Source organism: Leptidea sinapis, chromosome 39 (genome assembly GCF_905404315.1).
Source record: "Leptidea sinapis chromosome 39, ilLepSina1.1, whole genome shotgun sequence".
Classification (NCBI taxonomy): domain Eukaryota; kingdom Metazoa; phylum Arthropoda; class Insecta; order Lepidoptera; family Pieridae; genus Leptidea; species Leptidea sinapis.
In genome coordinates this window covers 2409039-2434987 of record NC_066303.1, presented here as the reverse complement: position 1 = coordinate 2434987, position 25949 = coordinate 2409039, and the positions used below count along the sequence as shown (strand labels likewise).

The 25949-nt window shown below is 36.3% G+C and overlaps 1 protein-coding gene across 10 annotated transcripts in view; it reads left to right on the top strand.

Moving 5' to 3' along the window:
* The window catches only part of LOC126976179 (sex peptide receptor), a 200640-nt gene that overhangs the window by 27638 nt on the left and 147053 nt on the right, over positions 1-25949 (top strand). For all 10 annotated transcript variants that reach the window (XM_050824415.1, XM_050824420.1, XM_050824423.1 and 7 more), the window contains exon 2: positions 10128-10172. The gene's annotated coding sequence lies outside the window, so the exon portion shown is untranslated. The remainder of the gene's footprint in view (positions 1-10127; positions 10173-25949) is intronic.

The window sequence follows — 25949 nt, the reverse complement described above, 5'->3', positions numbered from 1 at the left end:
TTAAATATAATTTAATAAAATTTCTTAAAACTGGCAACAATCCTGTGATTCCTCTGGTATTGCAAGAGAATGTGGGCGGCGGTGATCACTTTACACCAGACCCGTACGCTCTTTTGTCCTCCTTTTCCATAGTAAATAAAAAAATCTGATAAATGAGACAAACTTTATAAATTATTGAATTGTCATTTGAGCTTGATATCAAAGTGATTTTCAACCATTTCTATTACACGTTTTAAAATGGGTCAAAATCACGTTTTAACATCCCCTTATATTAATGTTTACCAAGCTAATAAAATAATATTAAACGTGATTTATTTTAAGACTTAATTTGATAACTGAAGCGAAACGTAGGTGGGTCATTATTATCTATAAAATATATGAAGATCTCAATCGCTTCACGTTTGACCCTTTTGCGTATTTAACCGAAATAATTTAATTGGTGTATTCACCAGGGTTTAATTCGGATTAGTGAAATTCGCTCAATAACAATTTCAAGATTTTGTGCACTTATCTGATATGAAATGTTGAATATGAAATATTGTGTAAATAGAAATGTTTTAAGCCTTACGTATATTGTTAAGCACCAAATTAAAGTAATTACTGAAGGTGACTAGTATGTTAGGGCTGTCACATGATTGATGTTACGGTATAATTAATACGTAGATATACCGTGACTGTTGTGACCAGGTCGAAAAAATAGAGGTGAACAGATAGTCTATATTATCAGCTACGCACGCACATCGCACACAAAAGTAAAGTGACTGACGGATCGCGATTTCAGGACGTAGCTATCATGCATCATCATCATAAGCCGGAAGACGTCCACTGCTGGACAAAGGCCTCCCCAAAGACTTCCATGACGATCGGTCCTGCGCTGCCCTCATCTAACGTATTCCGGCGATCTTGATCAGATCTTCAGTCCATCTTTTGGGGGGCTTACCAACACTGCGCAACGGTCACCTGTCCGTCGAACTATGTGCCCTGCCCACCGCCACTTCAACGTTTCGCAATCATTTGGACTATGTCATTAACTTTGGTTCTCCTACGCATTTCCTCATTTCTGGTTAGATCTCGCAGGGAAACTCTGAGCATAGCCTTCTTCATTTCCTTCTGTGCGACCATGGGCTTTCTCATAAGGCCCATAGTTAGCGACCACGTCTTCGTGCCATTAGTCATCACTGGCAACACACACTGCTTGAAAATCTTCGTCTTCAGACACTGGGGTATTTGGATGAGAATATTTTACGGAGCTTCCCGAACGCATGTTTGTCACGCAAGCTGTCATGCATACTGAAGTAATAAAAACTAAAAGTACTTAATAAACTTGGCCTGTTTTCCTGCGTTGCTTAACAGCACAGCTTCACACGGAGTCTAAAAATTATACAGCGAGATTTTGACAGGTAACAGCACTGTAGACAGCTTTATAATCATTTATCTTTTATTTTTAAACGTTTACCCACATTTTGCGTGATTCTGTGTTATGCAGTAATCATTAAAAAAATAAGGACAACGTTTTATGTTGCAGATATTGATTTGAGTTTCAGTTGCTTTTCGTGCTCTTATACATATATTGCAAAAATAAATTACATGCCTTAATCTTGAAAATTTAATATTTGCAGCTTCACCCACATAGGACATTATTGATTACAATGTGCCCAATTAACATACCCTAAAAAAATTGTGTTAATTGTTATACTAACGGAAAAAAAAATCCGGCTTGAAGGACCAAAAAGAAGTACGGTTTTGTTAGTGAATGAATGAATTAATGAAATGATTATATATATATATATATTTTATTTATAATCGCCTATAAAATGCTCACAGAATACCCTTATTTATTTACGGTGTGTGTAGATGATGCAGCTACTGTACTCAATAACTTTTGTATTAATTTACATTTACTTTCTTGGCTTACTCTTTGACGCGTTGACTATTTGACGTTTGAGTATGTTTGTTGCATCACTTTACATAGTATATTATATTGTAATTGAAATGATTTGTAAATCGATGTAAATGTAAATCTTGATATAAAAGAGTGGCAATGAGTTTCTTGCTACTTCTTCTCAATAGCTCAACCCTTTACGAATGTAGTGGTAGATTGAATAAGAAAAAATATTTTTTTGTCATTCATAAGTGTAATTTCCGTGACCTACATGAATAAAGTGATTTTGATTTGATTGATTGGTCGATACGCAGCGCAACACTGTGCGATAGATCACGCAGTATTGCACACACAGAATGAATTATTGTAGAACACATTTGATTAGCATAAAAAAGGTTATAGTGAATCAACTTTGAAAGATAGACGACATAATACGCTTTTACGGTCTTTTTTTAGAACTTTGAAGGGGAACAATTCTGTCATACATGATTTTTGCGAAACTTTAACCGTTTTCGCAGCGCACGCAGCGCAAAACAAAAAACAAACCCCGACTTTGAAATATACTTCATTGGTTTGGTTGGCACCGCTCCTATGTCTTAGCGTGATGAAATAGCCTATAGCTTGGCTCGATAATTGGGCTAACTAACACTGAAATATTTTTTTTAAATAGGACCAGTAGTTCCTGAGAATAGCGCGTTCATTTTTTTTTATGGAATAACAAACGAGCGTACGGGTCACCTGCTGTTAAGTGATCACCGCCGCCCACATTCTCTTGCAACACCAGAGAAATCACAAGAGCGTTGCCGACCTTTAAGGAAAGTGTACGCGCTTTTTTGAAGGTACCCATGTCGTATAGTCCCGGAAACACCGCACAAGGAAACTCATTCCACAGCTTCGTAGTACGAGGAAGAAAGCTCCTTGAAAACCGCACTGTGGAGGACCGCCACACATCCAGATGGTGGGGATGATATCCTAACTTGTGGAGTGTCGTGCGAAAGTGGTTCATACAAACAAACTCTTCAGATTTATATATTAATATAGATATATTGTGTTTAGTTTAAAACTTAAGCTATCGGTTTGTACGGGTTTACTCGTATAGACATGTTGCGTTTTTTCTTATAAAATTCCGAGATGGATTGAGGTCCACGCTGATGAAGTAGGGGGCACTGCTAGAATATATTATATACAGATTGTATGTAATAATAACTAGCTGGTGCTAATTGAAAGTCAAAGTCAAATAAACTTTATGTAATAACGCTTTAATAAAACGCTTTTGAATCGTCAATATAAATATTTTTTTATTTGCCATATGTTCGGAAAAAGTAGAGTTCGTTAGAAAATCAAACAAGAAACTCAATGGCAATTTTCAATAAAATAGAGTATTTTACAGTGACTGTAATATATATAATAAATTAGTTTGTAAAGTGTTGAATCCAATATATGAATCGTGCTTAAATAATATAATTTATTTAATTAAAAGTAATAAATAATAAACTGTATGCGTATAAATTATCGGATATTGGATACATCAACCTGTAGAGCTTGAACATTGTTTGTGTAAGGATGTTTCGTGAACATGATGATCGTTATTACTGTCACTACAATGATTTACCAAAGGGAGGCTCCTTTGCACAGGATGCCGGCTAGATTAAGGGAACCACAATGGCACCTATTTCTGCCGTGAAGCAGTAATGTGTAGGCATTATTGGGTTTCGGTCTGAAGGGCGCCGTAGCCAGTAAAATTACGCATACGATCAACGTTCTGCTCGTCTCGTCCCTTATTTTCATAAAAAAAATATTAACTATAACGCAGTACCCGTTTACAAGTTGACTCATGGACCAGCCAGCGTTCCCTTCGCATATATTTGAGAAATGTCTAACATTTTTAAGACTCCGCTAACATAAGTCGTAGCTGGGACACTACTATAATAAAACCAGATAATTTTCATGAAACAATTACGCTACGAAATACGAAATAAATAATTCATTATCCCAAACCATTCTATTCTCATGAATTTTAATCTATTTCGAGTATATATAAAACACAACGGTTTATGATAATCAAGGATGGAATCGAAGAATGCTTTAAATACGATTTTGAAGTGGAACGGGCTGGGAATGAAATCAGGCCTATGATAATTGAACGGCCTGTGAGGAAAAAACAAGTGACGTCAATTAGGGATGTACCCTGTGAAAGCTGAAGCGTTTTATTTATTCAAGGGTAACGATATTGTGTCAAAATGAAAAAATATATGAAAAAGGTATTTGGTGTCATGGTTAGAATGAATAGAAGTTGATAAGAAATATTTGTATGAACAAAGTATTTGAAAATATCCAGGTTTTCGCAGTTTCCTGAAAAAAAAAACAGCTTTTACACACAATATTTCTGAAACCTAAATATAAGGTTGAACTGTGAACTTGTTTAATTACACCAGATTTATTGTAAATATTAACTAATCTTTTTGTAATTTAGGAAATTAAAAAAACGAGCCAAGCAGGACGTTTAGCTGATGGTAATTCATACGGTCGCTCAGGATTGTTGAAAAACCCAAAAATTCTAAGCGGCACTACAACTGCACTCGTCTATAAGATGTTAAGTCTTATTTGCCCAGTAATTTCACTAGCTACGGCGCCCATCAGACGGAAATACAATAATGCTTACACATTACTGCTTCACGGCTGAAAATGGCGCGGTTGTGATACCCATAATCTAGCCGGCATAGGCAAAGGAGCCTCCCACTGGTATAGTGCGGACGTTCCAAATTTTTGGTATTCATTTCATTGTCCAGCACTATACGTAATGATTACTGAAAAAAATGTGTGCATCTATCTTTAACACCACCAACCTTCTTATAGTACCGACACGGTATCTGAACAATGAAAAAGAATTTTAAGTGAGGAATGTTTTTTATTCGTTCACTTTTTTTTATGGAATAGGAGGACAAACGAGCGTACGGGTCACCTGTTGTTAAGTGATCACCGCCACCAGCAATCTCTTGCAACACCAGAGGAATCACAGGAGCGTTGCCGGCCTTTAAGGAAGGTGTACACGCTTTTTTTGAAGGTACCCATATCGTATCGTCCCGGAAACACCACACAAGGAAGCTCATTCCACAGCTTTGTAGTACGTTGAAGAAAGCTCCTTGAAAACCGCACTGTGGAGGACCGCCACACATCCAGATGGTGAGGATGATATCCTAACTGTGAATAGCAGCCGAAAACTGACGAGGAATAGTTTTGAGCGATTTTAATTTTATTACTTGGGCATTTAAAATTATGACTTAATTTTAAATAGCATAATTTAATGACATTAAAATAGTCACTATAATGCAATAGATAAAAAATAATATCACCGACTCTTAAACTTTGTTTTAAAACGCTTATTGCTCCGCTGTACGCTACGCTCATCGCAGCGTTAGCCTTATTGAGATTAAGCCAATAAAAACTGGAATTGACAGGCGTCAAACTCCTGATTTTCGTAATCTTCCCTGTTGATTAAATTACTTTATTTTTGAGATAATATTAAAGCGAACGGAACATTTTACAAGACTTTTTATAGAGTTGAGTTAATGTTGCAATATTTTTGCTAACGTTGTAAATTCTGTGTTATATTTTGATGAGATTTTTACGAGTGACTCCGTCATTGTTGTATATTTTTACATTTTTGCTTTGAACTGCGAATCTATAAAAATACTGAGTGCTTTTCTTAGTCTAAACCATTGTTTTTTTTTTAATTGAGAAACCCGTTGGTCGAATAGTATGGCAGAGGTTTTATCTCGGCTGCCATTTATTTCTTAATATTTTTGGAATGATACTTTTTATGGGAGGGTTTTGAAATTCTGACCCGAAACATTTTTATGCGATGCTCGTTTGAATAAAGTTGGCTCATCTTAGGCAACATTTTCCCAAATTATTTATACACACCTATAATTATACAAATAATATGAAAAGCATTTGTTGCTGTCCAAGTTTTCAAATGTTTTAAATATCAAAATAAAAAGTGCCTTTTATAGTGACCAATTCAAAGGCCGGCTACGCACATGTGATTCCTCTGGTGTGGCAGAAGTATTTGGGCGGCAGTGATCATTTAACAGATGATGCTCGTTTTTCATCCTTAAAATGTTGATAATTCTCATTTTTGCTATTGAAACATATTATTTTATGCTCCCTTTTTGACCAAAGGCTGAAAATATTTAGCTAGGTGTACTAGATTGGAACTCCTATCGACGCGAACGCGCACGATTAACGCCGTTCCCTATATACTATCTACAGATAGAGATAAATTACTACCTTCTACTGTTAGTAGTTAGCTGACAATAATCTGAAGCTGTCCCAATATACCCGATAAGTCATTCTTATCGCCTTATATTGGGACACGTGATTTGCAATTTCCATACAAACTTATATCGCTGGTAAGCCGTCGTCCAATTGACGGGCAGCGTGTACGGATAAGGTGAGTTACCGTTGATAAGCTTATTGGGACAGAAAAGTCAACGATGGTTACGAGTTTTAACTCAAGTAAGAGATAGACTGAATATTGGGAACGGCCGTAAGTTGGCGTTGGCTGAACCGCTCAATATAATTACTAAGTAGTAATCTAACGGCCGTTCCCAATATAATATCTACAGATAGAGATAAATTAGTACCTTCTTCTGTCAGTAATTAGCTGTCAATAATCTGAAGCTGTCCCAATATACCCGATAGGTCATTCTTATCGCCTTATATTTTATTTGTGTATTAATCCTAGAAGTGAGGGTTATCACTTTAAAAAACATACCAAATTGTTTAGTAATCTAAGTGTTGTGTTACGACTATTTTATACCCCGGGGTTTGGTGTGCGAACTAGTGAAACATTTTGGAGCACTACGAGCAGAGTAAGTCCCCTAGTGGTATGGTCACGTTTTATAGGCATAAAGAGAAGACGCCCCCGCCTTCATATCTTTTAAATTTTTATTCAAAATAAGTACCAGAAAGGCAGTTTAATACGAGCCACTGCTTATTCATTAGGGATCCTCGGCATACCATTTTCATTAGCAAACCTGTATAATAATCTAATATATAAAATTCAACAAAAAACCCGTACGTCATTGTTTGACATTTCGAATTTCTTAATATAGTTCATTTACGTTGTGAACGATTTGAATATGACAGCTGTCGGTTCGGAATTTTAACCTCAAATTGGCGAAACAAAAAATTTATAATGTTATTACATTATAATTACATTATAATTATAATAAGAGAAAACAGTTTTCAAATGTAATAAACTTCATTTTAGTAACAATAACAATGTTTGCGTGACGTGCTACTTACTACACTACTACACATATATTTTCTTTCAAATCAAATCAAATCAAATAAAAATCACTTTGTTCATGTAGGTCACGGAAATGACACTTATGAATGTCAAAAAAATATTTTTCTTATTGAATCTACCGCTACTTCGTAAAGGGTTGAGCTAATGAGAAGAAGTAGCAAGAAACTCATTGCCACTCTTTTATATCATCATTTACATTTCCATCGACTTACAAATCATTTCAATTACAATATAATATGTAAAATGATGCAACAAACATACTTTTGCATCAGTTGGACTGTTTGACAGCAACTGATGTTCTGTCATGTCCATTTAAATCTAATGGAACATGAACACAAAATCTCCATGCTTGTCCATCTAATAAAATAAATCCGTTAATAATGATATATCGTGGACGGAATTCCGAACCAATGAGTCCATTCTTCGGGAGCTCGGCATCAAACAGAGACTGTCTACCACTGTATAAGCTCGCATTCTCACTTTCTTCGAGCATGTATCGCGACGTGGAAGCGACTCCATAGAACGCTTAATAGTGCAGGGTAAAGTCGAGGGTACTAGACCAAGAGGCAGGTCCCCGGTGAGGTGGACGGACCAAGTGAGGCAAGCTGTCGGCGGTACTCTGCATGAATGCACGAAAAGAGCGGCAGTTCGCGACGAGTGGCGTCGCCATTGTGAAACAGGCCACTAACCTCCACGTGACGACCACGACCACTCTGACAAGAGTGTAACGCCGAAGGAGAAGAAGAATAATGATTGAGAATAAACAAACAGAAATATTGTAAAATACGCGGGATTTATTTATATCCTAGCATTCCCGCCGTTTAAATATTTTAATTATTTATAAAGGAGATTTGCCAACCCTATTCATGAATTAAGCTTTACAGGTTAATAGGATTCATTACCTGTATCCCCACGTTTTGTTGTTCAATTAAAAGTTACTGCTAAATAGAATTATTCTGGAGACTATTCAGACGTCGCCGGTAGGATTTGAAAGTATCTCCATAGGGCCCCAGTGGGGCTTTTCTGCCTGTCGAATAATTGAAATTTTTATTGTTGATTAGTTTTTCTACTTCTCAGTATATCATATTATGTTATTCAAGTATTTTATGGATTGTAGGAAAGCTCAATAAAAACTCATAATTACAAAATATATAGAACTTTCTCTATGTAGATGTCTACTAATAAGATTCATTTGAAACCCTACTCGTTTTCTGCGTTATTTGTATATTAAATAAAATGTACTATCTACTCGTGCTTACTTACTTATTGGGTAACTTACTTTAGTTTCTAATTGAGTTACTTACTTAAATGAATTGGCCTACGGCACCTATTTCTGCCGTGAAGCAGTAATGTGTAAACATTAGGGCGCCGTAGCATGGAAATTACTGGGCAAATGAGACTTAACATGTTATGTCTCAGGGTGACGAGCGCAGTTATAATGCTGCTCTGAATTTTTGGGGTTTTTCAAGAATCCTGAGTGGCACTGCAGTGTAATGGACAGGGTGTATCAATTACCATCAGCTGAACGTCCTGCCCGTCTCGTCCCTTTTTTTCATAAAAAAAAGTTAATCATTAAAAATATTATATCACTTGGTCAAAATAGCTATATAAAAGTTTTGTAGTATAAATTTTATATTAAATATAAAATTTATTTCAAATAAAAATAAAATTTTTATAGATAATAATATAGTAAGTAGATAGTAAATTAAAATAAATATAGTAAGTATTGTTTCAACTTACATCAAAAAGACCAAAGGAAATTAATTTTGAGATAATATATATATATATATAATATATATATATAATATAATACCTTTTATGCCTGTCATAAAATTTCAATATTAATCTTCTTATGGACGCAGAAACGTGAATTAATGTGCATTTTATGGCGTGGAATTCCTTATTATATTTTATCATCGCTCGTTTATATCAGTAATTTCAATTTCTTGCTGAACATGGTGAAGAATCTTCTGTGCGTCCATCCGTCATATATCCGTAGTGTATAGATGAACAAAACAGAGAACAAAAAGAGATACAGCAAGATAAAAAGTAAAACGATCTACAGTAAAAAGCTCTATAGTTAATATAACCGATTTTGATGGATAAGTCGTAAACAGTCAGCCACCCTTTGAATTAGCTACTCAGTATCTTGAGTCAACATTGACAAATTAAAATTAGTCAGGTATTATTGGACTGTCAGTTCGTCTATACGATAATACATTCTAAGTATATGCGACCTACTGTCTATACGTCAGCGGATTATATTGACAGTGTATCTTACTGGCTATTGCCGTAATAAACATAAAACGCGAAAAAACACAGCAAATTCTAATATTCTGAGTTCGTTGTTTCGTTTCCTGTATACTTTCTATTAAATATTTGACTATATTTTTATATATAAAACATATAAATTTAGTTAGGTATAATGATAAGTTGTATTTCCTCAATAGAATAAAAATCCAATGTTATGTCTAATAAAAAAAAACTACGTTTAAAAAAACCGACTTCAAAAACTCAAAACTATAAAATAATTTATACACCTCTTATGCAAATCTTAAACCTTTAATATTAATAAAATATTATTACTTGTATGTGTTACCGATTGATAGAGTTTAAGTTGGTGCTTGCCCGCTTGGGTTGTTTGGTTCTAGAGCAAGCTATCCCGCTCAAAGTCACGCGTGGCGAGTGTAGGTACCTGCTATTATATTAGGCTTGGTTTTTCTCAGTAGGACAAACGCTGAATCATGTAAATCGGATCATAAATCTCGGTGTAAACGGTGTACATACATAAAAAATTACAATCGAATTGAAAACCTCCTTTTCTAAGTCGGTTAAAAACAAAATAAACCCTTAGTACGTCGTAAGTACCTACTTAACGAATGGTCATAATTAACTGTATGTTTTAATAGAAACAATTTTTTTTTGTTACAGAATTTTGGGGCCTCTATCAAGTCGAGTCCGGCCCTGTATCACAAGGTAATTATTCTAATTTAATTTACGCTTGCAAATATTTGTATTATAATTGTCTTGTTTACTCAGACAATGATCATTATAAGTATTTCATTAAATTGAAACGAGAAAAGCGTTACTTGGGATTCAAGTTCAAGTTCAACTTATGTTATCGTTAATTAAACGCTCGATGCTTTGATCAAGTCAGTCAACTCAGATTGCGTGTGTTTTAGGTTCCGCACCTCAGTACAGAAACGGAAACCATATAGAATCACTTTGGTGTCTGTCCATCTATCTGTGTGTCTGTCAAGACCCTTTATTTCGGGAACACGTGGAGGTATCGAGTTGAAATTAATACGATATACTAATGACTACTGTCTCTTGGAGGTGTGAAAAAATACAAACTTTTATGTTTACGTAAAAAAAGATACGACCGCTTATGCCGCAATAAGCGTAAATTTCGACACTCTAACGGCCATTCCCAATATACTATGTACAGATAGAGATAAATTGCTACCTTCTACTGTCAGTAATTAGTTGTCAATAATCTGAAGCTGTCCCAATATACCCGATAAGTCATTCTTATCGCGTGAATTGCAATTTCCATACAAACTTCTATCGCTGGTAAGCTATACGTTGTCCCAATGACAGATAGCGTGTACGTGTAATATATAATATAATAATATAAATATGTATAAGGTCCATTGACAGCCAGCGTGTACGGATAAGGTGAGTTACCGTCGATAAGTTTATTGAGACAGAAAAGTCAACGATAGTTGATAGTAGATCAAGTAACAGATAGACTGAATATTGGGAACGGCCGTAAGGGAATCAAAATTTTTAAGGTATTTTCGGTTGACTTAGAACTATGAAATTTGGCAAGTAGGAACGTCTTATACTGAATATATAGCATAAAATCTGAAAACTATACATTTGGTGATTAAATCATAAAAAACAGGGTCTTTACGGTAGGAACGGCGCGGACAGTCCAAATTTTGAATTCGGACTGCGCGGGACACGAACCCGCGCCTAACTGATTCCGTCCGAGCGCTCTTACCAACTGAGCTAATCGTCCGAGTGACGAATCTATCATAAATCTTATTATGTCTCGTTCAACACTCATTCATATTTATTTTCATATATAGTTTCAGTGCATTTAACTCTGCTGTAAGACAGTACAGCTAGCCATATTTTTACTTCGTTTTTAAGGAATTTACTCTACAAGTATACCCTTATTTGTATCACCGTTTATATCGTTTTTTTCTTAATGAAAATAAGAGACGAGCAGGACGTTCAGCTGATGGTAATTGATACGCCCTGCCCATTATAATGCAGTGCCGATCAGGATTCTTGAAAAACCCAAAAATACTGCGCTCGTCACCTTGAGACATGAGATGACAAATTTGCCCAGTAATTTCACTAGCTACGGCGCCTTTCAGACTGAAACACAGTAATGTTTACACATTACTGCTTCACGGCAGAAATAGATGCCGTTGTGGTACCCATAATCTAGCCGACATCCTGTGCTAGTAAAATTAAAATTACAACAGCAATAATATTACATATTTCGTCTTTATACATGAAACTCATGATTATTATTAACAATTTCATCGACATCATAGTTTCTCAACCTTTTTTTGCTCACCGCCCACTTTGAGAATATGTTTTTTTCTAGAGTATGTTCGTGTATTTTTTTTCCTTTTTAGACTATATTTTCTTGTCTACCCACGCCCCATCTGCACCATCTCAATGCCCCCTAATTTTCTCTGGGTCTTCTACTGCCCCACCCGAAAGTCTCAAACGCCCACAAGGGGTCGTTATCGCCCACGTTGAGCACCTATTATTTACATCATAATCATCAGCGGAAGACGTCTAATACTAAACATACGCCTACTCCAAAACTGATATGTTACAGTCTGCATCTAATAGTTCCTCGCTACCCTTTTCAGGTCATCAATCTATCTTGAGAACGCCGTCCCCTACTTTCTTTTCCTACCCTTGTCCTCTCGAGAAGCTTCTATACCCTACGATTATAAGTTGCTAAAATAATATAATATTGAATAGGTAATTTGAAACAAAATCTCATTGGCTTGTACTATTTATATCTGGCTGCTTTTGATATTAAAAAGACAACATTTCAAATAATTCAGTAAAATTTTGTCTGCCGCACTTTTTTCTCATTTGTTTTTATTTCTGTCAAAATGGGTGAATCAAGTGGAAAATTTAATACATTTAATTTAAAATAGGACGAATGCAACGCAAGCCACGATAATTGTGACAATCGTCACAGAATTGGCTTAAGCGTTTTCAATTCGGGAATTTTGATATCAAATGATGCACCTGTTATGGAGCAAAAGGATACCATTTTTGAGAAAGTGGAGCAAGAATCGGCATATATAGAACTTCCGAAAAAGATTGTGATCAAAGGTCGGTCTGCACAGCAGTCTGTGCTGAACGGCAAAACCCGGAAAAGCTCGCAATAAGAGGACGCTGTATATATGGTGGGATAGGAAGGACATTGCCTATTATGAGATTTTATTCCTAGGCAAAAGATCGTTTCAGTTACTTACTGTCAACAATAGATCAATAGAAAGAGTGTGGTCTCTCATCACGATAAGGCTACACCACACACATGCTAAGCTACTTAGACCATTTATACGTTGAGCTTGACAGTTAATCTCTATTTTGAGCAATGCACGCACACTAACACAATTTGACATACCATCGCAAGTGTACAGCGTAGCTTGTCACGCACACTAAAGTAATAAAGCTGGCCACTACAATGCAGTGCGACGCATGATTCTTGAGAAACCCAAAAATTCTGAGCGGCACTTCAATTACGCTCGTCACCTTGAGACATAAGATGTTAAGTCTCATTTGCCCAGTAATTTCACTGGCTACGGCGCCCTTCAGACCGAAATGCAGTAATGCTTACATATTACTGCTTCATGGCAGAAAAAGGCGCTGTTCTGGTACCCATAATCTAGCCGGCATCCTGTGCAAAGAAGCTTCCCACTGGTAATTGCCCTTAGTTACCTCTTACAACACCCTTGGACCGGGGACTTCCCTATTCTTTTTATGCCCGGGGAAGCACAGGTCATTGTCGCTCTAATCTCTTCAAATGTTTTATAATTAATTTTTTTAGATTTGAGGATGCGTAAAAAATTTAAGAGCACGGTTTCGCAAGCAGAATACAGTATTCATATATCCATGAGGCAGTCAAAAGATCTAACTACACATAAATTTACATCAGGATCCTGCGGCCATTCAGACAGATATTAAAATTTAAAACATTTAAGAATTGGTGTCAATAAAACATAATATATTTACCAGAAACACAAATAAATGTAACTACAGACTTCTGTCTGTAGACTAGATATTTTCTAGTTTAGATCTATCTAAATAATTGAACCTTAATATAAATGGTGATAAAAACGCAGAATATTGTAAAATTGTTTTCAGTATCGCATCTGTTTTGTATCAAACAGAAAACAATAAACAAGAAATTGTTGGGAGCGTCTGAAGATAAGTTTATTGGACGTTAATTTGAGATACGACAGAAAACAGCGCAACTGAAATTAGTTAACAATTTGTGAGGCAACATGAGACAGTGTAATATAATATTGATAGTGTTAACTATTCATTCACCCCGAACTTGCTCAAGTTTAAATTGATATAGAGGAAAATGAGGTAAGTTTGAGCAAAAATGTTTCTTTAACGTTACATTTTTTATGAAGTCATAGTGTACCCTTACCCAACTATATATTAACGGCCGGTTTTAATAGCCTATCTATCCTTAGTTTAACTTACTAGACGTTGATAAATCTATCCTTGTACGCATACTTACATTTCAATAACCCATTGACAGATAGCATTGGACTAAAACTATATTGGACATAAATATGGATAGATATGATCTTGTCATTAAACGGTGACAGCAATGTCCGTAAGTTTAACTAAGGATAGATAGGTTATTGAAAACGGCCATAAGTCGATTGACAATCTACCGTTTTATTATAACTTAATTAATAATTCGTGACATTACTATGTTACTAAAACCAGGCTGTTAGATTGTAAGAAATGAAGTCGATTGACAATCTAGAGTTTTTTATTAAAATATCAGTAGTTAAATTGTAATATCACAGCTTTCACAATATGCCGTTTTTAAATGATAATAAGGGATGAGACGAGCAGGACGTTCAGCTGATAGTAATTGATACGTCCTGTCCATTACAATGCAGTGCCGTTCAGGATTCTTGAAAAACCCAAAAAACTCTGACACCTTGCGGCGCCTCTCACATTAGATGCCAAGTCTCATTTGCCCAGTAATTTCACTAGCTGCCTTCAGACCGAAACACAGTAATGTTTACACATTACTGTTGTACCCATAATCTAATCGGCTTCCTGAGCAAAGGAGCCTCCCACTGATGAATAAGTATATACTATTATTATTATTATTCAGAACTCTATTTCCATATAATCACACCTGCTTTTGTCTGCAAATTAAAAGCTTCATTCTCTCTAAATACTGCAAATATTAAAAATATTCGCTGTTATTTATTAAAATTGTGTGTAAATTGATGCATCTTCTGCTCTGAATGACTGACTATCTGCGGTTTTTTCTGATTTACTCACATATTTGTTTTTTATCAAAATAAGGGACGAGAGAAGCAGGGCGTTCAGCTGATGGTAATTGATACGCCCTGCCTATAACAATGCAGTGTTGCTCAGGATTCTTGAAAAACCCAAATATTCTGAGCGGCACTGAGATGTTACGTCTCATTTGCCCAGTAATTTCGAAACACAGTAATGTTTGCACATTACTGCTTCACGGCGGAAATAGGTGCCGTTGTGGTACCCATAATCTAGGATTCCTTCTTAAGAGGAAATACAACCGTGCCTCCAGATTTTTTAAGCGGCAAATCGCCCGTGCAAAGTCAAAACACGTCGTCAAAATCGGCGAGCAGCTTTCCAGTTACCCGACCGGAACACGCAAGTTCTGGTCGTTGTCGAAAGCTGCTCTTGGTAACTTCAGTCAGCCGTCCATGCCGCCGTTGCACATGAGGAATGACACCCTGGCCCATACGGCAAAAGAGAAAGCCGATCTCTTGTGCACTCTTTTCGCCTCCAACTCGACTCTTGACGACAACGGAAAAACACCGCCGACCATCCCGCGGTGTCAGAGATCTATGCCTGAAGTACAGTTCAGACAGAAAACTGTTAGGCGAGCTCTGTTTTCGTTGGACGTCGGGAAGTCGAGCGGGCCGGATGGCATTTCTCCAATCGTGCTTAGAACGTGTGCCCCTGAGTTGACGCCGGTGCTAACGCGTTTATTCCGGCACTCTTATTCTAAAGACGTAGTCCCTGACTCATGGAAGTCAGCCCTTGTCCATCCAATCCAAAAAAAAGGAGACAGTTCGGATCCGGCAAACTACAGGCCTATTGCTATTACCTCCCTGCTCTCCAAAATCATGGAGAGCATAATTAGCCGTCAGCTCTTAGTATATCTAGAGGGTCACCAGTTGATCAACGATCGACAATACGGGTTTCGCCATGGTCGGTCGACTGGCGATCTTCTGGTATACCTAACACATAGATGGGCAGCGGCTATTGAAAGCAAGGGGGAAGGCCTGGCAGTTAGCCTGGATATAGCGAAGGCCTTTGATCGTGTATGGCACAAGGCGCTCCTCTCCAAACTTCGATCATTTGGGCTTCCCGAGAGCTTGTGCAAGTGGACCTCCAGCTTCCTCACTGGGCGCAGCATACAGGTCGTTGTCGACGGATATTGCTCGAACCCGAAGCCCGTGAATGCTGGAGTGCCCCAAGGCTGTGTGCTGTCTCCCACGCTGTTTCTTCTGCATATCAATGATATATTGGACACCTCCAACATTCATTGCTATGCAGACGACAGCACTGGTGATGCCATATACACGGGCCATGCAGGTCTCTCTCGGGAAATCGTTGACCAGTGCCGGGAGAAACTTGTGTCTTCTATCGAGTCCTCTCTTGAGAAGGTCGCGGAATGGGGTAAATTGAACCTTGTCCAATTTAACCCCCTGAAGACTCAAGTTTGCGCGTTTACCACTAAAAACCCCCATTTGTCGTATCACCGCTCTTCGACAACACTTCCCTCAAAGCCTCGCCTAGTATCGGAATACTGGGTCTCGAAATCTCGAGCGATTGCAAATTTCGTGGTCATCTGGAAGGCAAAGCCAAATTGGCTTCAAAGAAACTGGGCGTCATTAATAGAGCACGGCAATACTTCAAGCCGGCCCACATACTAGCGCTCTACAAAACGCAGGTCCGGCCACACATGGAGTATTGCTGTCATCTCTGGTCTGGCGCACCCCAGTATCAGCTCGATCCATTTGACCGCGTGCAACGCAGAGCAGCTCGAATTATCGGGGACACAGAAAAAAAAATCCTGAGCAAAGGAGCCTCCCACTGGTAATATATTTTTAAATCCCACATATATTTTTTAAACAGTCATGCGAATCTTGAATGCATTAATAACTTGTAAATATGATTGAGGTGGGTTTCGGGTCACGGATTATGCGTTCAATTTATAAAGGTTGCATATTTCTTTTTATATTTTGCTTGACGTTGAGGAATATTATATTCATTTTATAATTAAATTAGAGTGCATCCAATAATTTTCGATGTGATAATTGCTGTAGGCAAGCTGAGTATTGAATAAAATTACCTGTGACGCGTAACTATGTAATGTTAATCAGAGTAAGATTTACCAGATGAGAAATACACTATTATAGTTATAAACGAAATAAATGTTAGTACTTACTTTGTGACTTGAGCACAATAAAAATAGCTGTATTTTGAAATATCAATCTCGCCTTAATGAAATTTTCACTCCTGTAGTGTGTCGGTTTATTTTTCAGTGTCAAAGAACAATGATGTTTAGTTGATAACCTCTGCTAACTATATAATTAACTACTTAAAACGGAGCACTCTTCAGGGGCATTGTCCTTCAGAATTGATGTAAAAATTGCTATTATAAACTTTCAACCCCTAATTCGCGTGTAACCGCCGATTCCAATAATAAATCGAGTCAATAATTCGTAAGTTTTTTGTGGGGCGTTTCATATGCTTTTACAGCATGATCTCAGATTTTTTTCGAAACGTGTATTAGGAAATTCAAAATAATTATTAAAAGACCTTTATGTGGTAAATAAACGATTACTATAACATTAACGACATTCATAATGATACCACTGATTAGGAATGGAGAGATTTGTTTGAAGAAGCAAAGTTGAATTTTAAATTAAATAGCAATTCTAAATTAGCCATCCGAGATTAATAATAAAATGCATTTCCTGCTTTTGGCATTCCAATAATCGATCAATTGAAGGTTTTGTAATTTTTTAAAATACATCTTAATCAAATTAAAACAAAATCACTTTATTCATGTAGGTCACGGGAATGATACTTATATATTTTTTTTTCTCTTTGAATCTACCGCTACTTCATAAAGGGTTGAGCTAACGAGAAGAAGTAGCAAGAAACTCATTGCCTCTCTTTTAAATCAAAATTACCACTCTTTTAAAAGAGCCCGTATTGTTATTTTTAACCTACTTCAAAAAAGAAGGAAGTTCTCAATTCGTCGATTTTTTTTTTATGGAATAGGAGGTCAAACTAGCGTACGGGTCACCTGTTGTTAAGTGAACAACGCCGCCCACAATCTCTTGCAAGACCAGAGGAATCACAGGAGCGTTGCCGGCCCTTAAGGAAGGTGTACGCGCTTTTTTTGAAGGTACCTATGTCGTATCGTCCCGGAAACACCGCACAAGGAAGTTCATTCCACAGCTTTGTAGTATGTGGAAGAAAGCACCTTGAAAACCGCACTGTGGAGGACCGCCACACATCCAGATGGTGAGGATGATAACCTAACTTGTGGCGTGTCGTGCGAAGGTGGAATTCGGCGGCAGGAAACCATTCTTTAATCTAAGTGACAACCCTTATTCGCTAATGATGACGTCATAATAAGTCGACATTTACGAAATTTATTGACATACCCACAACTATTATCGTAAGAATGCTATAAATAGTTTTTATGATGCACAGGATCGGTGAAGCAGGAAAAAATAAATACAACCTCTCTGCAAACTTTGGAACTATGATTGGTATTCCGTTCCGAATTAGGTATTCTATCCACGAAGAATCCGGAGAGACTTTGAAGTCCAAATTACCATTTGAAATTTCGTATCATTTGGACGATTGTGGTGAAAACGTCTCCCTTACCTATAGTCTAAGATCCTACCGCTCGATTCTGTAGGTACGTGTTTCTTTCATGAATGTATTAGTGATAGGTTGCCTATAAATATTGGCCGCTATTGCATGTAATTTATGTTTTTTAATAAATTGTACGTCACATTAAAGTGAATTATGTCAAAAATTTAACATAATATGGTTGCCAGCTCTCAGTCTGTCGCAACATTAAGGTTGCCAGATGTAAACAGCTACATTTTTGTTGATAATTTGTAGTCATCTGTTTTTTAACTGACTTCAAAAAAGGAGGAGGTTCTCAATTCGTCGGTACGTTATTTTTTTATATTTGTTACCTCAAAACTGGGTGAACTGATTTAGATAATTCTTTTTTTTACTTGAAAGCTGGTGCTTCCCGTGTGGAGTCGGTGTCATCCATGATGATAGGTGAGATGTGCTTGAGTAGTGAGAAGGCGAGAGGCGAGAGCGGGTCGCGTCGAAAGGACACCGATTCAAAAAATAACAATAATCGTTACTAGAATTACGTTATTTAACTTGATGGTATAAAAATACGCAATTTTTTTTATACTTTTTTAGTGCATATTATATATTTTGTTTTGGATTAGTGTTTTTGAAGTCGGCTATTTTTTGTTATTTTTTTTTATAATTTTAATACAAAATTGAAGTTTTATATTTATTATTTACGATAAACCATGATTACCAGTAAAAAAATGGCCACAAGCAGAGTTTGCTGCAGAATCGAGCGGTGGGATCTTTTACCTACAAGAAAATTTATTAGTTCTGCTACTGACACACCTCAACTACTTCTTTGGAAGTTGTATATAGAAATCTTAATAAGAATGTAGTAGATTTATTATAAGTGCTCATACCTTGCGAGACGACGATCTGTACATACATAAATTACATTGCCCCATACGCTTGCAACGCTTCGGATATAGAGGGACTTGTGCAGCATTCTATGGTAAGAATACTGAACAAAAAGAAAACAGACATATTAAAAAAGGTAATAATAAACTTATTAATAAAGGTTAGACAGCTCAGATGTACGGGAGACATACAATAAGTGGTAAAGAGAATTATAGAATAGAATTCTATTCTATTCTAAAGAGAATTAATAAAATCATGAATTGGTATCCCTCTTATAGAACTAGAAAAATAAGTAGGCAATATAAAGGACGGGACGAAGAAATTAAAAATATTAGAAGAAATGGATTAGACTCGTAAATAAAATAAATTAATGGAGATGATTTTAGGAGGCTTTTGACAAACTCGGGCAAAGAGATGAGGATGTCGATGTCGTCTGACTCCAAAACGATTCTGCAAAAATGAATAATTTTTATATTAAAATAATATATATATTATAAATAAATCCAACTAATTTTGTCCTAACTGAAATCTTAGGTCTTGTTGCTCGAGTTGACTTTACACCAATTACAGCATTACATAAATAAATATAAGTCATCGTTAAAAAGTACTTTTTACAAAATCCTTCATTAATATAATTGTATCTGCGGTAAGCTAAGTAGACAACTAATTTGTAATTACTAACATTTAGTTGATAATTATTTTTGTTTTGCATTTTATTGATTTCTATACTACTTTGTTTAAAATTGTAAGTTAACATCTTGTAATAACTGTATTATAATACCCACAAAATAAGTTTTCAGTTCAAAAATAAGAGACTAATTGTTCGTCTAATATAAAATATATGTATTTGTATCATTCGTGGCTGAAAATCTCAGAATGTTGTAACAGATAGCGTTAGAAAAAATAAACATTCAACACTAAAGTAGCATTTAACTCGAAGTTATACAAATTATTAACTCTGGAACGTGCAGACGGCACTTAGCAAATTAGTCTTTAATAGACTGTCAGCAGGGCGCACTATTAAGATGTAATTATTGGGTGGGTAAGCTATCTTATGATCGTATTCCAGAAGAAAATATTGAGATAAAGTTATCTTCGTAATTCGTGTTTCTTGTAACAGTATTTACTTTACACATAACTGCGTATCATACTTAAGGTTGCATTTAGTGCTCGACCGACGGTCAGCGCTGACGTCGGTCAAGCGTAGCTATGACTATGAAAACATAATATGATCGCGTTCAATCCAGCACTGATGAATTGAACTACGTCGCACTGACGAGAATCGTTGGTCGAGCTCGTCAGTCCGACGTACGTCGGTTAACTGACGCGCTATAGCGATAAATTAGTGTGTTCAATGCGATGATGACCGAGCGACCGACCGTACGCGTTCGTAATCATCTTCACCAAAATAGTAAACAAAAATTCGTATTCTAGCATCGAATATATTGTTTGAATTTCTTCTTCTATTTGAGGCTCTATAATAATTGGTTAAACATGATAATATCTTCTCCGTCTTTTACTCCGTAATTTTTTGCGTAAGCAGTACGCACATATTAAAAAGATTAAGAATAGAATCATTTTTCTTCTTAATTGTACACGCACAATAAAGTTTGCTGTCTTTAGCTGTATTTAGTGCTTGACCGACGTTAGCGCTGACCGTCGGTCGAGTACTAAATGCAGCCATCTAGCCTAATATAGACAATATATCTACTACTTGAGTATCGATTACATTGGGTCCCAAACATAAATATTACCGTCAACTTTCAGTAAGCAACATTACCTACACCAAATGTTCCAACACTAGGTTGAGTGCTAATCACTTATATTTTATATGAACATTCAAATTATTCAAACTGCAAAATGCAAACACAACGCCATAGGAAATTCCGATGATGTGAAAATAATCTTCTTCTTCTTCTTAGTCGGACACTCTTGTCAGAGTGGTCGTGGTTGCGCTGACGAGGTACATGGTGGAGTGTTCGGTGGGTCAACATTCTTTCTGAGGGTAGATCTCCTGGCGATGTGCTTCCATTTCTGACGGTTAGAGGCGTTGCGAGTACACTGGACTATGGTGGACTCTGTAGCCTTTGTGATGGCGTCTATCCAGCGGGTTGGCGATCGACCGCGTGCTCTCTTGCCTTCCACCTGGCCCTGAACTACCAGTCTCTCCATCGAGTTCTCATTTCTAGAGACGTGACCAAAGAACTTCAGTATTCTTAGTTGCACAATTGACGATAGTCTGGCTTTAATACGAAAAAAAGTGAAAATAATAGAAATTCACTAATCTGGCCGAAATAAAATTAATGTACTTTCTAATTTTTCTATATCTTTTATTCAATAGCTTTAGAGTAATTGCGTTTTCTTCTCGTAATGAAAAAATAACGACGTAAAAACGTGGCACATTAAATTTTGAAGAGAAAACTTCGTTAGACGCTTTTGCAGTTTCGGGATTTTGCATAATTTTATCAATTAGTCCTAAGCTCTTTGGTCACATCGCTCGGAGGAAACCAGAAAATTTGGAGAAACATGTAATAGAGGGAAAGATTGAGGACAAACGACTTTAGCCGCTGGTCTGAGTAATGTGAACTATGATGAGATTGAATATCCCGTAGTCCACCTGACCAGCAGAGGATCAAGTGAAGTGAATGTAGTTTGTTGCAAAGTCAGCAAAGGCCTTTCCGAACAAGCATTAATGAAGTGACTGAGAAGGAAGGCAGAAAGCTGTTGCATAGTTTATAATCATCAGCCAAAGATTTCCACTATGATCGGTCCTGCGCTGCGTATTCCGGCGATCTTGACCAGATCGTCGGCCCATCTTGTTGCTACCAACACTGCTAGTTTTAATTAAAGGAATGAATACATTCAAAATAAAGATATACTTACTATCAATAATCTCTTGCTCTTTTGCCCTCTCTTATATAAAAAAAATCATAGGACGGAATTCTCTGGCTTATTAAATATTCAGGCTACTCACAATGTTGTTGTAAGAAGTGATAAATGAAAACCGTAAAATTCATATTCGTAAACTGCATTTGACACATAATTTTTCAAAGCTAAAGTAAAGAGCTCCTCGAACAAAACAACGATTTACCAGCATTCAAGGGACACAATATTGCCAGCCATAAAACATACAGTAAACAGTTTTATTGTTTATCCCGGGCTCAATTCGCGAAGTATTATAACCTGCAATTCCTTAGTACCGGTGTACACTTGCGTGTAAACTGGCCAATTTTTCTGGATTTACCTGAAATAGTTGGAGAGAAAAATAGTTATTTGTTCTACATGACAGCAAAGTTAAAGCGAGAGCCGAGATTGAATCCCGAGCTAGCGAATAATTCTGTAATCGAATCAAGAGGTTAGTGAGTGATTCTAAATTATAATCCTGAGCATAGTGAAGGATTCAAAGGCACAAATAATTTGCTCTCGTGTGAGAGATACAACTTTTCACCATGCTACCAAATACTTACAAGATGTAAGATTTATATTTATTTATATATAAATTATACCTTATTTTTTTTTTAAATTAAACGTTATATTTTTATTCGGCTTTGTTATTGTTGTGTCCGTTACAGTTTGTGAATTACTTATCTTTTCTTTTCTTGAGGATTTTGGCGGAGACGATGTAGATGTAGGTGATAAAATTAATTTTCTTTGCTTAAATTGTTAAATGTGTACTTAATAAGGAATTAACAAATGTACCTGTACAGAAATAATAAAATAATTAAATACATTACGCACCTAGTGGTAAGTATACGCAAAGTATCCGAATATTTCATAAAATAATTACATTCAGAAATGCTTACTCCCCCAGCCTTCTAAATTCAAAATAATCGATATGTAATCTACCCGAACTATCAAATTATTACTGCTTACGTTTTCTGTTTTGATTTTGGGATTCCAGAAACTGGGATTATCTCCTTCGTACCTCCTACAAACAACTCTATTGGCAATGTGCATAGAGCTAGTTTAGTACTGCGAAAGGCAAAAGGGTGAAAATTTTTTTTCTCATTAAGTTTCTTCTTAGCTGAGTCGCGATGATGAAGATATAGTAAATTTAACATTAAAGCCTGATCATTCAAAGTAATAACATTAATCCAATTGAGTAAATAAATTTAGAATTTGAACAGAATTTGAAATATATTTATTTACCATAGGAATTGATAGTAACATAACATATTGAAACTACACTTGGTAAATGTCATGAAGCTACATCAGTTCGTAAAGGGGTTTTGGCATGAGGAGAAGAGGAAGAAGATGTATAAGATATACAATGAGCAGATGGACATAAGCGTTGTCTGTATAACAGAAAAGCTTTAAAAGAAGTTGAAAGACAAAAACAGCTGTACTCACCAAGCGAGTCTCGCTTAGTAGAATTGTGTCAATTTTGCCGGAATGAGCGTTATATTACATAACAGACCGAGACTACTGCCTTAGGCATTAATTGCAAGGATACAAGATATAAACAATGTGTTATGTTTTAAAAGTCATAACCCTCACTTCTAGGATTAATACACAAATAAAATTTGAAAAACAAAATTTTATGAACGATGCGGGACCGAATCCACGACCTCCGGCGTTCTGTGTTGGGCTCTAACCAACTGAACTAAATCTAAAAAAAATATTGTTTAGATTCACAGGAGTGACATCTCAAGTCAATTTCCTAATATGCAAATATTAGGGTTGAGCAGGTTATCAACTGTAAAGTGTATCCATTAGATGAAGCCACAACCTGAGAGTTGAACAAAGCAAACAAGATTTTATAACGATACGTTACCCGAACTGTTGGCTCAGTTGGTTAGAGCACCAGCACGGAACGCCGGAGGTCGTGGGTTCGAGTCCCGTATCGTTCATAAAATTTTGTTTTTTCAAATTTTATTTGTGATACAAGATATCACAATAGAAGTATTAGAACAGTAGCGTAACTCAGTGGGGACGGTAACTAAAGGGGACGCCGCGGTGTAAATTTATACCTATGTCTGGGTGGAGCGCTAGGGTTGGTACATACAAAAAGATTCACAACGCGGGCAACGCGGCGCAGTTAATTTAACTCGGAATTCGACTAGTCTCTGCGGCGTACGGCGTGGCACTCAATAGTTTTATCCCCTCAAGATTGCTTAGCGGCCATGTAAATCACGTGTATGTGTGCGTGCGTCGATTCGGGCGCTCTAATATGAAGTTTAAGTACTGTTATATTACTGTATTGTGACAGGGACTGATTTAGAATACTGTTTGATAACATTACCGTACCTATGTGAATCAACAAGTACTATACCTAACGAACGATCAAGTATTCCCGCTACCCATAATACTGCGAGTGTACAAATTTGTTAAGAATTTGCTTCCCTTCCATTCCACGGTAATATAAATAGAGTTTTATAATTGACAAGGGCCCACCAACTTCACCAGAGTTGACTTCATTTACCTACACGGATTACATAATTGAAATATTCGTAGGGATTTTTGATGTTTAAAACTTTGTAAAAGGTGAGGTTCGTACCTGTAAAGTCGGCTTGAATCGACTTAGTCAGCGTTATTAGTATATAATAATTATAAGTAACGAAAGTGTTGTTATTACTTTACGAATATCGAACAAAAAAAAATAGTCACATTTCGTATTTGTAACCTCGTCCTGATGAAATACACACTATTTATTTAGAAATTGGATCTTTTCTCAAAATATTTTTTTGATATTCATTTGCTTTTTTTTTAATTCTAATTTTACAAAATTATTATTAAAGACAAAAAAATAAAACGATTTATAATCTAATAAAAAAAAGCCTAATCTTAAATTGTAACTATAATTAATGTAGGCAGGTAAAGAGTCCATTAAGTTGGCAACGTAACCTCTCTGTATAGGTTAACTTATCCTGTGACAGAGGTACGTGCTAAACACAAGGTTATTTGTCAAATCTGTAAGGCATCTGAACAAGACTTTTATGAGTTTTTGTGCTGATGAAACCCATGGAGCTATCGTCTCCACCCTACGGAAATTTATTTGTATGTATAACCCAATAATGTATGTTTCCGCTTCTATTGCGGCACGTTAAGTTTTAGACAAGTTTTGAATATGAGAGGGCGCACGGTGTTTGTACACTTCGCGCACCACACCGTGGCCTCATACCACTGCAAGGAATCAACGTCATGCCATCACGTCTCTTGCCATCGTCACGAGAAATACAAATTTTTGAAGTGAAACCTTCTGTAGCCGTGTTGCACACATTTTGATAGGGGAAAATCTTATCGGTTTGCGTCACAGCCATACTCATGACTGGCGTGAAATGTCGTGAGTTCACGTCACCGAAATGCTTACAGCAGTATATCTGTAGCTATACAGCTGACGTATTGTGCAACATTAGTGCTATGTATATCGTTTAAGTGAAATTTAATGGATTTAGTGAATAATTCTTATTATATTATACTGTGCATTTTTAAAAAAGTGTTTTTGCTTGATTAATATATTATTTAAAATAAGTTTTAAAATAATTGAAATTGATAATTTAACTGTTCTTAAACATTCTGAAATATCAAATTTTAATAAAAGTTCTAAGTTTTTACTTCTATCTGAAGTCTCCTGCTATTTTTTTGTCTTCTAAATAATTTATAACAATATTTATAACCATAACATTGTTTTGAATGGTTAAAAATACTGTTATTCATATTAAGGCATATAAATTGTAAGATTATACAGAAAATTCT